A 12,000-nucleotide genomic window follows, 5' to 3' on the forward strand; every position below is an offset into this window, starting at 1 on the left:
TCATTAAAACCATCCCAGGTTTAATATTGCATCAATGAAAGGTATCTCAGACTCATATTGGCCGAAAAATTAAACAAATAAGCTGAATTTCTACGTTTTACGGGGACTATTTACGGGTTGCACTTTTTGACCGCGGAATCTTATGGTGGTGTGCCCCCTTCAGAAGATAGCACAAATGATTCTATAAAAATATCGCTTTATCTCGTTCAGCAGACAAAAACGACAACCAACGGGCATTTAAATTTGAGCTTTCTTCAGTTGATAGCAAAACCACCCGAATGCAAGAAACACCAAATGACATAAAACAGATAGAGTAATGCAAAGGCTTTATTTCAAAGTTTGTTTCAGCGTCCTACGGTATTCGGTTCTTGAGATATTTCAATTTTAATATTACCCATGTAAATCAATGCAGGAGCTTTATAGACACCGGCACCAGAATCGAGCAAATTACGGCATGTCTCGCCACATTTTCTTTTAGTTTAAAGTTATGGTAAATTCATGTTTTACTATTACAACTGACGATAGCTTAAATTAAATTGATGGTGTAATTTGGGTCTCCAGTAGTGTTATCTGCTGAAGATCAAGTTAAAATATTCAAGCAGTTAGGTCTGCAGAGTGTTGTGGCATTATTTTTGAAACGGAGTACAAGAACGTCATAAGCGTAACGGATGCGCGCATAACGCGTGCAGTATCAAATTATCGCGTTGTTTTTACGCAATCCCTCGCGACATTCGATCTGTCAATCATTTTCAGTAGAATAGCAAAACCATGGATGAATAATACGTGCGTTGACCAAGTGCGTGAGAAACAAGTTAATACTGAAAAGCTTTTATTCACAAACTGATTTTTTCCCAGTCATAGTATTACTAATCAAAAGTTGCGTAAGACGGTATTTTGTTTATTTTAATCAAAATATTTCTGCTCATGAAACGTGTTTAAAATGAGTTTTTCCCGTTATAATGAATTCATGCGTACTTGCTATCTACCGAAGATAGCTTAAATTTAATGCATTTTGTTATTCTTATCTCTTGAACGAAATAGATTGATGTTTTTAGAATTGTGATAGTGGCGCTATCTATTCAAGATCAAAGCAAAATTTTTTAACTGTTGCGATATTTTCTTTTTCTAGGCATAATAATTACGTTGAATCCACGTGTTTTTCCTATCTACTGAAGATAACTCAAATGAAATGCATGTTGTCATTTTGTCTCAAAGAGATAGCTTATTATTGTAGAACCCTGTTAGTGGTGCTATCTACTGAAGACAAAAAATTTCCAGTATGGTGGTCAAAAATAAACATTTTAAAAGCAAGCACTAAATAAACATGTTTAAAGCAAGTCTTCACTGCTTGAATTTTATTTCGATTTTCAGTAGATATTTATAGCACCAGCAGGCCTAATTCTAACATATCAATCCATCTCGTTCAGGAGACAAAAATGACAATGTAGGCCTGCATTTCATTTCAGCTATCTTCAGTAGCTAAGAATGAAAACACATGAATGTAAAATTAAACCAAAACAAAATGTCGCAACGCTTAGAATTTTAATTTGATTCTCAGTAGATATAGCACCAGTAGGCCTAATTCGATTCGAAAATATCACTCTATCTCCGCAGGGGGCAAGAATGACAAAATAGGCCTGTATTTTATTTCAGCTATATACCTATTCAGTAGATAGAACAAAAACACATGAATTTAAAATTATAATGAACCAAAACAAAATGTCACAACGTTTGAAATTTTAATTTGATCTTCAGGGGGCACACCACCATTACGCTTCCCATTGAAATACGTGCAAAAAAGGCCTCTCGGAAATCTCTTCTAATTATTTCCCTGCAATAGATAGAGCAATGAAATTAGGCATGGTTATGGGATTATCCTTAAGCTGTGATATATTTTCGTTTGCACATAGATCGCCAATGTCGGTTTTTTTGTTGTTGTTGCAAATTTGACATTTTTACCCCATCCCGTGATTTCTAAGCGGTTGAAAACTCAATTCTTGCGATCTTACATCGATACATGATTTGCGCGATTAGTCCGCCAGGACAGATTTAAAATCATTTTTTCTACTCATAATTTCATTAAAACCATCCCAGGTTTAATATTGCATCAATGAAAGGTATCTCAGACTCATATTGGCCGAAAAATTAAACAAATAAGCTGAATTTCTACGTTTTACGGGGACTATTTACGGGTTGCACTTTTTGACCGCGGAATCTTATGGTGGTCTGCCTCCTTCAGAAGATAGCACAAATGATTCTATAAAAATATCGCTTTATCTCGTTCAGCAGACAAAAACGACAACCAACGGGCATTTAAATTTGAGCTTTCTTCAGTTGATAGCAAAACCACCCGAATGCAAGAAACACCAAATGACATAAAACAGATAGAGAAATGCAAAGGCTTTATTTCAAAGTTTGTTTCAGCGTCCTACGGTATTCGGTTCTTGAGATATTTCAATTTTAATATTACCCATGTAAATCAATGCAGGAGCTTTATAGACACCGGCACCAGAATCGAGCAAATTACGGCATGTCTCGCCACATTTTCTTTTAGTTTAAAGTTATGGTAAATTCATGTTTTTACTATTACAACTGACGATAGCTTAAATTAAATTGATGGTGTAATTTGGGTCTCCAGTAGTGTTATCTGCTGAAGATCAAGTTAAAATATTCAAGCAGTTAGGTCTGCAGAGTGTTGTGGCATTATTTTTGAAACGGAGTACAAGAACGTCATAAGCGTAACGGATGCGCGCATAACGCGTGCAGTATCAAATTATCGCGTTGTTTTTACGCAATCCCTCGCGACATTCGATCTGTCAATCATTTTCAGTAGAATAGCAAAACCATGGATGAATAATACGTGCGTTGACCAAGTGCGTGAGAAACAAGTTAATACTGAAAAGCTTTTATTCACAAACTGATTTTTTCCCAGTCATAGTATTACTAATCAAAAGTTGCGTAAGACGGTATTTTGTTTATTTTAATCAAAATATTTCTGCTCATGAAACGTGTTTAAAATGAGTTTTTCCCGTTATAATGAATTCATGCGTACTTGCTATCTACCGAAGATAGCTTAAATTTAATGCATTTTGTTATTCTTATCTCTTGAACGAAATAGATTGATGTTTATAGTATTGTGATATTGGCGCTATCTATTCAAGATCAAAGCAAAATTTTTAACTGTTGCGATATTTTCTTTTTCTAGGCATAATAATTACGTTGAATCCACGTGTTTTTCCTATCTACTGAAGATAACTCAAATGAAATGCATGTTGTCATTTTGTCTCAAAGAGATAGCTTATTATTGTAGAACCCTGTTAGTGGTGCTATCTACTGAAGACAAAAAAATTTCCAGTATGGTGGTCAAAAATAAACATTTTAAAAGCAAGCACTAAATAAACATGTTTAAAGCAAGTCTTCACTGCTTGAATTTTATTTCGATTTTCAGTAGATATTTATAGCACCAGCAGGCCTAATTCTAACATATCAATCCATCTCGTTCAGGAGACAAAAATGACAATGTAGGCCTGCATTTCATTTCAGCTATCTTCAGTAGCTAAGAATGAAAACACATGAATGTAAAATTAAACCAAAACAAAATGTCGCAACGCTTAGAATTTTAATTTGATTCTCAGTAGATATAGCACCAGTAGGCCTAATTCGATTCGAAAATATCACTCTATCTCCGCAGGGGGCAAGAATGACAAAATAGGCCTGTATTTTATTTCAGCTATATACCTATTCAGTAGATAGAACAAAAACACATGAATTTAAAATTATAAACCAAAACAAAATGTCACAACGTTTGAAATTTTAATTTGATCTTCAGGGGGCACACCACCATTACGCTTCCCATTGAAATACGTGCAAAAAAGGCCTCTCGGAAATCTCTTCTAATTATTTCCCTGCAATAGATAGAGCAATGAAATTAGGCATGGTTATGGGATTATCCTTAAGCTGTGATATATTTTCGTTTGCACATAGATCGCCAATGTCGGGTTTTTTGTTGTTGTTGCAAATTTGACATTTTTACCCCATCCCGTGATTTCTAAGCGGTTGAAAACTCAATTCTTGCGATCTTACATCGATACATGATTTGCAAGATTAGTCCGCCAGGACAGATTTAAAATCATTTTTCTACTCATAATTTCATTAAAACCATCCCAGGTTTAATATTGCATCAATGAAAGGTATCTCAGACTCATATTGGCCGAAAAATTAAACAAATAAGCTGAATTTCTACGTTTTACGGGGACTATTTACGGGTTGCACTTTTTGACCGCGGAATCTTATGGTGGTGTGCCCCTTCAGAAGATAGCACAAATGATTCTATAAAAATATCGCTTATCTCGTTCAGAAGACAAAAACGACAACCAACGGGCATTTAAATTTGAGCTTTCTTCAGTTGATAGCAAAACCACCCGAATGCAAGAAACACCAAATGACATAAAACAGATAGAGAAATGCAAAGGCTTTATTTCAAAGTTTGTTTCAGCGTCCTACGGTATTCGGTTCTTGAGATATTTCAATTTTAATATTACCCATGTAAATCAATGCAGGAGCTTTATAGACACCGGCACCAGAATCGAGCAAATTACGGCATGTCTCGCCACATTTTCTTTTAGTTTAAAGTTATGGTAAATTCGTGTTTTTACTATTACAACTGACGATAGCTTAAATTAAATTGATGGTGTAATTTGGGTCTCCAGTAGTGTTATCTGCTGAAGATCAAGTTAAAATATTCAAGCAGTTAGGTCTGCAGAGTGTTGTGGCATTATTTTTGAAACTGAGTACAAGAACGTCATAAGCGTAACGGATGCGCGCATAACGCGTGCAGTATCAACTTATCTCGTTTTTTACGCAATCCCGCGCGATATTTGATATGTGAATCATTTTCAGTAGAATAGCAAAACCATGGATGAATAATACGTGCGTTGACCAAGTGCGTGAGAAACAAGTTAATACTGAAAAGCTTTTATTCACAAACTGACTTTTTACCAGTCATAGTATTACTAATCAAAAGTTGCGTAAGACGGTATTTTGTTTATTTTAATCAAAATATTTCTGCTCATGAAACGTGTTTAAAATGAGTTTTTCCCGTTATAATGAATTCATGCGTACTTGCTATCTACCGAAGATAGCTTAAATTTAATGCATTTTGTTATTCTTATCTCTTGAACGAAATAGATTGATGTTTTTAGAATTGTGATAGTGGCGCTATCTATTCAAGATCAAAGCAAAATTTTTTAACTGTTGCGATATTTTCTTTTTCTAGGCATAATAATTACGTTGAATCCACGTGTTTTTCCTATCTACTGAAGATAACTCAAATGAAATGCATGTTGTCATTTTGTCTCAAAGAGATAGCTTATTATTGTAGAACCCTGTTAGTGGTGCTATCTACTGAAGACAAAAAAATTTCCAGTATGGTGGTCAAAAATAAACATTTTAAAAGCAAGCACTAAATAAACATGTTTAAAGCAAGTCTTCACTGCTTGAATTTTATTTCGATTTTCAGTAGATATTTATAGCACCAGCAGGCCTAATTCTAACATATCAATCCATCTCGTTCAGGAGACAAAAATGACAATGTAGGCTTGCATTTCATTTCAGCTATCTTCAGTAGCTAAGAATGAAAACACATGAATGTAAAATTAAACCAAAACAAAATGTCGCAACGCTTAGAATTTTAATTTGATTCTCAGTAGATATAGCACCAGTAGGCCTAATTCGATTCGAAAATATCACTCTATCTCCGCAGGGGCAAGAATGACAAAATAGGCCTGTATTTTATTTCAGCTATATACCTATTCAGTAGATAGAACAAAAACACATGAATTTAAAATTATAAACCAAAACAAAATGTCACAACGTTTGAAATTTTAATTTGATCTTCAGGGGCACACCACCATTACGCTTCCCATTGAAATACGTGCAAAAAAGGCCTCTCGGAAATCTCTTCTAATTATTTCCCTGCAATAGATAGAGCAATGAAATTAGGCATGGTTATGGGATTATCCTTAAGCTGTGATATATTTTCGTTTGCACATAGATCGCCAATGTCGGTTTTTTTGTTGTTGCAAAGTTGGCATTTTTACCCCATCCCGTGATTTCTAAGCGGTTGAAAACTCAATTCTTGCGATCTTACATCGATACATGATTTGCGCGATTAGTCCGCCAGGACAGATTTAAAATCATTTTTTCTACTCATAATTTCATTGAAACCATCCCAGGTTTAATATTGCATCAATGAAAGGTATCTCAGACTCATATTGGCCGAAAAATTAAACAAATAAGCTGAATTTCTACGTTTTACGGGGACTATTTACGGGTTGCACTTTTTGACCGCGGAATATTATAGTGGAGAGCCCCCTTCAGAAGATAGCACAAATGATTCTATAAAAATATCGCTTTATCTCGTTCAGCAGACAAAAACGACAACCAACGGGCATTTAAATTTGAGCTTTCTTCAGTTGATAGCAAAACCACCGAATGCAAGAAACACCAAATGACATAAAACAGATAGAGAAATGCAAAGGCTTTATTTCAAAGTTTGTTTCAGCGTCCTACGGTATTCGGTTCTTGAGATATTTCAATTTTAATATTACCCATGTAAATCAATGCAGGAGCTTTATAGACACCGGCACCAGAATAGAGCAAATTACGGCATGTCTCGCCACATTTTATTTTAGTTAAAAGTTATGGTAAATTCATGTTTTTACTATTACAACTGACGATAGCTTAAATTAAATTGATGGTGTAATTTGGGTCTCCAGTAGTGTTATCTGCTGAAGATCAAGTTAAAATATTCAAGCAGTTAGGTCTGCAGAGTGTTGTGGCATTATTTTTGAAACGGAGTACAAGAACGTCATAAGCGTAACGGATGCGCGCATAACGCGTGCAGTATCAAATGATCGCGTTGTTTTTACGCAATCCCTCGCGACATTCGATCTGTCAATCATTTTCAGTAGAATAGCAAAACCATGGATGAATAATACGTGCGTTGACCAAGTGCGTGAGAAACAAGTTAATACTGAAAAGCTTTTATTCACAAACTGATTTTTTCCCAGTCATAGTATTACTAATCAAAAGTTGCGTAAGACGGTATTTTGTTTATTTTAATCAAAATATTTCTGCTCATGAAACGTGTTTAAAATGAGTTTTTCCCGTTATAATGAATTCATGCGTACTTGCTATCTACCGAAGATAGCTTAAATTTAATGCATTTTGTTATTCTTATCTCTTGAACGAAATAGATTGATGTTTTAGAATTGTGATAGTGGCGCTATCTATTTTTTTTTTTTTTTTTATTTTTTAACTGTTGCGATATTTTCTTTTTCTAGGCATAATAATTACGTTGAATCCACGTGTTTTTCCTATCTACTGAAGATAACTCAAATGAAATGCATGTTGTCATTTTGTCTCAAAGAGATAGCTTATTATTGTAGAACCCTGTTAGTGGTGCTATCTACTGAAGACAAAAAATTTCCAGTATGGTGGTCAAAATAAACATTTTAAAAGCAAGCACTAAATAAACATGTTTAAAGCAAGTCTTCACTGCTTGAATTTTATTTCGATTTTCAGTAGATATTTATAGCACCAGCAGGCCTAATTCTAACATATCAATCCATCTCGTTCAGGAGACAAAAATGACAATGTAGGCCTGCATTTCATTTCAGCTATCTTCAGTAGCTAAGAATGAAAACACATGAATGTAAAATTAAACCAAAACAAAATGTCGCAACGCTTAGAATTTTAATTTGATTCTCAGTAGATATAGCACCAGTAGGCCTAATTCGATTCGAAAATATCACTCTATCTCCGCAGGGGCAAGAATGACAAAATAGGCCTGTATTTTATTTCAGCTATATACCTATTCAGTAGATAGAACAAAAACACATGAATTTAAAATTATAAACCAAAACAAAATGTCACAACGTTTGAAATTTTAATTTGATCTACAGGGGGCACACCACCATTACGCTTCCCATTGAAATACGTGCAAAAAAGGCCTCTCGGAAATCTCTTCTAATTATTTCCCTGCAATAGATAGAGCAATGAAATTAGGCATGGTTATGGGATTATCCTTAAGCTGTGATATATTTTCGTTTGCACATAGATCGCCAATGTCGGGTTTTTTTTGTTGTTGTTGCAAATTTGACATTTTTACCCCATCCCGTGATTTCTAAGCGGTTGAAAACTCAATTCTTGCGATCTTACATCGATACATGATTTGCAAGATTAGTCCGCCAGGACAGATTTAAAATCATTTTTCTACTCATAATTTCATTAAAACCATCCCAGGTTTAATATTGCATCAATGAAAGGTATCTCAGACTCATATTGGCCGAAAAATTAAACAAATAAGCTGAATTTCTACGTTTTACGGGGACTATTTACGGGTTGCACTTTTTGACCGCGGAATCTTATGGTGGTGTGCCCCCTTCAGAAGATAGCACAAATGATTCTATAAAAATATCGCTTTATCTCGTTCAGCAGACAAAAACGACAACCAACGGGCATTTAAATTTGAGCTTTCTTCAGTTGATAGCAAAACCACCCGAATGCAAGAAACACCAAATGACATAAAACAGATAGAGAAATGCAAAGGCTTTATTTCAAAGTTTGTTTCAGCGTCCTACGGTATTCGGTTCTTGAGATATTTCAATTTTAATATTACCCATGTAAATCAATGCAGGAGCTTTATAGACACCGGCACCAGAATCGAGCAAATTACGGCATGTCTCGCCACATTTTCTTTTAGTTTAAAGTTATGGTAAATTCGTGTTTTTACTATTACAACTGACGATAGCTTAAATTAAATTGATGGTGTAATTTGGGTCTCCAGTAGTGTTATCTGCTGAAGATCAAGTTAAAATATTCAAGCAGTTAGGTCTGCAGAGTGTTGTGGCATTATTTTTGAAACTGAGTACAAGAACGTCATAAGCGTAACGGATGCGCGCATAACGCGTGCAGTATCAAATTATCGCGTTGTTTTTACGCAATCCCTCGCGACATTCGATCTGTCAATCATTTTCAGTAGAATAGCAAAACCATGGATGAATAATACGTGCGTTGACCAAGTGCGTGAGAAACAAGTTAATACTGAAAAGCTTTTATTCACAAACTGACTTTTTACCAGTCATAGTATTACTAATCAAAAGTTGCGTAAGACGGTATTTTGTTTATTTTAATCAAAATATTTCTGCTCATGAAACGTGTTTAAAATGAGTTTTTCCGTTATAATGAATTCATGCGTACTTGCTATCTACCGAAGATAGCTTAAATTTAATGCATTTTGTTATTCTTATCTCTTGAACGAAATAGATTGATGTTTTAGAATTGTGATAGTGGCGCTATCTATTCAAGATCAAAGCAAAATTTTTAACTGTTGCGATATTTTCTTTTCTAGGCATAATAATTACGTTGAATCCACGTGTTTTTTCTATTTACTGAAGATAACTCAAATGAAATGCATGTTGTCATTTTGTCTCAAAGAGATAGCTTATTATTGTAGAACCCTGTTAGTGGTGCTATCTACTGAAGACAAAAAAATTTCCAGTATGGTGGTCAAAAATAAACATTTTAAAAGCAAGCACTAAATAAACATGTTTAAAGCAAGTCTTCACTGCTTGAATTTTATTTCGATTTTCAGTAGATATTTATAGCACCAGCAGGCCTAATTCTAACATATCAATCCATCTCGTTCAGGAGACAAAAATGACAATGTAGGCTTGCATTTCATTTCAGCTATCTTCAGTAGCTAAGAATGAAAACACATGAATGTAAAATTAAACCAAAACAAAATGTCGCAACGCTTAGAATTTTAATTTGATTCTCAGTAGATATAGCACCAGTAGGCCTAATTCGATTCGAAAATATCACTCTTTCTCCGCAGGGGGCAAGAATGACAAAATAGGCCTGTATTTTATTTCAGCTATATACCTATTCAGAAAAAAAAAAAAAAACACATGAATTTAAAATTATAAACCAAAACAAAATGTCACAACGTTTGAAATTTTAATTTGATCTTCAGGGGCACACCACCATTACGCTTCCCATTGAAATACGTGCAAAAAAGGCCTCTCGGAAATCTCTTCTAATTATTTCCCTGCAATAGATAGAGCAATGAAATTAGGCATGGTTATGGGATTATCCTTAAGCTGTGATATATTTTCGTTTGCACATAGATCGCCAATGTCGGTTTTTTTTGTTGTTGTTGCAAATTTGACATTTTTACCCCATCCCGTGATTTCTAAGCGGTTGAAAACTCAATTCTTGCGATCTTACATCGATACATGATTTGCGCGATTAGTCCGCCAGGACAGATTTAAAATCATTTTTTCTACTCATAATTTCATTAAAACCATCCCAGGTTTAATATTGCATCAATGAAAGGTATCTCAGACTCATATTGGCCGAAAAATTAAACAAATAAGCTGAATTTCTACGTTTTACGGGGACTATTTACGGGTTGCACTTTTTGACCGCGGAATCTTATGGTGGTGTGCCCCCTTCAGAAGATAGCACAAATGATTCTATAAAAATATCGCTTTATCTCGTTCAGCAGACAAAAACGACAACCAACGGGCATTTAAATTTGAGCTTTCTTCAGTTGATAGCAAAACCACCCGAATGCAAGAAACACCAAATGACATAAAACAGATAGAGAAATGCAAAGGCTTTATTTCAAAGTTTGTTTCAGCGTCCTACGGTATTCGGTTCTTGAGATATTTCAATTTTAATATTACCCATGTAAATCAATGCAGGAGCTTTATAGACACCGGCACCAGAATCGAGCAAATTACGGCATGTCTCGCCACATTTTCTTTTAGTTTAAAGTTATGGTAAATTCATGTTTTTACTATTACAACTGACGATAGCTTAAATTAAATTGATGGTGTAATTTGGGTCTCCAGTAGTGTTATCTGCTGAAGATCAAGTTAAAATATTCAAGCAGTTAGGTCTGCAGAGTGTTGTGGCATTATTTTTGAAACGGAGTACAAGAACGTCATAAGCGTAACGGATGCGCGCATAACGCGTGCAGTATCAAATTATCGCGTTGTTTTTACGCAATCCCTCGCGACATTCGATCTGTCAATCATTTTCAGTAGAATAGCAAAACCATGGATGAATAATACGTGCGTTGACCAAGTGCGTGAGAAACAAGTTAATACTGAAAAGCTTTTATTCACAAACTGATTTTTTCCCAGTCATAGTATTACTAATCAAAAGTTGCGTAAGACGGTATTTTGTTTATTTTAATCAAAATATTTCTGCTCATGAAACGTGTTTAAAATGAGTTTTTCCCGTTATAATGAATTCATGCGTACTTGCTATCTACCGAAGATAGCTTAAATTTAATGCATTTTGTTATTCTTATCTCTTGAACGAAATAGATTGATGTTTTAGAATTGTGATAGTGGCGCTATCTATTCAAGATCAAAGCAAAATTTTTTAACTGTTGCGATATTTTCTTTTCTAGGCATAATAATTACGTTGAATCCACGTGTTTTCCTATCTACTGAAGATAACTCAAATGAAATGCATGTTGTCATTTTGTCTCAAAGAGATAGCTTATTATTGTAGAACCCTGTTAGTGGTGCTATCTACTGAAGACAAAAAAATTTCCAGTATGGTGGTCAAAAATAAACATTTTAAAAGCAAGCACTAAATAAACATGTTTAAAGCAAGTCTTCACTGCTTGAATTTTATTTCGATTTTCAGTAGATATTTATAGCACCAGCAGGCCTAATTCTAACATATCAATCCATCTCGTTCAGGAGACAAAAATGACAATGTAGGCCTGCATTTCATTTCAGCTATCTTCAGTAGCTAAGAATGAAAACACATGAATGTAAAATTAAACCAAAACAAAATGTCGCAACGCTTAGAATTTTAATTTGATTCTCAGTAGATATAGCACCAGTAGGCCTAATTCGATTCGAAAATATCACTCTATCTCCGCAGGGGGCAAGAATGACAAAATAGGCCTGTATT

The sequence above is a fragment of the Amphiura filiformis genome, chromosome 5 (assembly GCF_039555335.1).
Source record: "Amphiura filiformis chromosome 5, Afil_fr2py, whole genome shotgun sequence".
NCBI classification, from domain to species: Eukaryota; Metazoa; Echinodermata; class Ophiuroidea; order Amphilepidida; family Amphiuridae; genus Amphiura; species Amphiura filiformis.